Source organism: Lactuca virosa, chromosome 3 (assembly GCF_052849685.1).
Source record: "Lactuca virosa cultivar CGN04683 chromosome 3, Lactuca_virosa_CGN04683_v6, whole genome shotgun sequence".
NCBI classification, from domain to species: domain Eukaryota; kingdom Viridiplantae; phylum Streptophyta; class Magnoliopsida; order Asterales; family Asteraceae; genus Lactuca; species Lactuca virosa.
Genome location: NC_136428.1, coordinates 121109170 through 121111265, shown reverse-complemented (window position 1 = coordinate 121111265; position 2096 = coordinate 121109170).

The following is a 2096-nucleotide window of genomic DNA, read 5'->3' as shown; positions in this document are numbered from 1 at the left end:
CAATTTTTGTTATTAGACTAGATTCCTCAATTGTTGTAGCATCTCTTGCTTTCTACCTTCAAAATAATCGATTTTTTCTTGGAATATTTTCATTCCTCCACTCAATTTAGTATATAAAGTGATCTGTTGGTGGATCATACTGCTTTGATACCAATTGACGAGTAAATTATAAATTGGAACATTCGAGACGTTGGAACACTCCCAGTATAGTCATGAACTTCAGACATAGTTCTCTAATACATAGCTTTTATATATGTACTAATTGTCCTACACAACTTTCATACTAAGTTACTTTTACTAAACAACTCCCTCTCCTATAATAAGCTTAATTCTTACTTTTGCATTTAAGAGACATTAACCATTACCGTTAACATTGACTTAACTAGTTTGACTTTTTCTTCATAGTATTTTGTAACCAAAAAAGGATTCTCAATAAACTGTTGCAATGTTTTTTACATGGGGAATTGATCTTGGCTATAGTGACATAGAAAAGTATATACTTTTTTGTGTTACTCACTCTCTTAATACATGAAAAGTGAACCTTTAGAAATCTGAAGTCAAGCCAATCCGAAGTGCAGTGCATTCCGAAATGTGATGAGTTCCGAAATGAAGCTCTTCCGAAATGAATACTTGTCCGAGAAAAACCTTGTATTCAGTGCTATTTTGAGTCTGTATTTGCATTTAATGTTTCTTGTCATTTACTCTTTGTTTTATTGTAAAGATTATGGGACAAGATAGAGAAAATCATGTGTGTCAGCTTTTTGATTTTTCAGCTTTACATAGTCTATGCAGTCTCTCTAGTTTGTCTTTTTATCCTTCCTTATCTATTTAAACAGATGTGATTTTCATGCAATGTAATAGTTAGAGCAACATTCTCTTTCACATCAATATCAAGTAGCTTTCTAGTCCTATTATTCTCTCTATCATTCTCATTGTTCTTAAAATCTCTTTACATTGTTCATACTCATTTTCATATACTTGAATACTTTGTTGAACATTTCACTTCAAGACAAGACTGGTTTACCAGAGTTGACTGGACTCTTAATATTAGCAGCAGACATTGATCTTAAGTTAATTCAAGGTTTGAGTTTTTAAAACGTATCCGCGCATATATTCTTGAACTCTTAATTAGTATTAGAGCCTAAGTGGTTGTCCTTTGAATCCATAAGAACATTTATAGATGATTTGAGATTACCTTGGTATCTCAATCATTTATGTTTTCAGGATAAAAGTTCTTCTATATAACACGTCAGCTCTAATGCTTTAACTTTAATGGCTGCTTCTAATCCAACTCAAAAAGTGTATCCAATGCAAATAGCAAATAGCATGGTTTGCCCAACGTGTGCCCCATTGCTAGTTATTGAAGAGTATGTTCATTGGAAAGTTAGAGTGGAGAGATTTTTACTTGGTAAGGAAAAAGGTGAAGAGATATGGAGATCTGTGAAAGAAGCTCCTCATGTTCCAGTAAGGCAAATGGTTAGAGATGTTACTGCTACTCTCATGGGTCAAGAAGAACAACGTCCAACACCTCTAACTGCATCAAACCTCAAAAAGCTTCATGTAGATCAGATTGTGTTCTCGGAAATGGTCTTTGGTGTTCCTCCTTCTCTCTTTGAGCACATAAAGTTGTGCAAATTTGCCAAAGGGATTTAGGATACACTTCAAGACTTGTTCGAAGGTTCTGAGAACATGAAGGATAAGCGTTTGACATCCGTCCACATATCCTACTTGTTCCGAACCATTTATTTGAAGAAAATCTTGATCACGATTCAGCTGATTCTGAACTTCGTTTCCAACAAGAATTCACACTGCTGTCTATGAAGTACAAACGTCCCTAGAATCCCAGTCATAAACCTTTTCAAAACCGATTTCAAGCTCCTCATCAAAGAAATCCTCAACCCTTCCCTAAACCTACAGAAAATCCACCGGAATACCGACCCAACATTCTGAATCCATCCTCGGAACCTCAGGAAGTTCCGAAACTAGTCAAACCCAAGATTGTTTGTCACGAATATGGTCTTAGATACCACTTTGCAAAGGACTATTTGGCTTAAATTTCTCAAAAGACGAAGGTAAAAGACTCTGCCTACTATGCT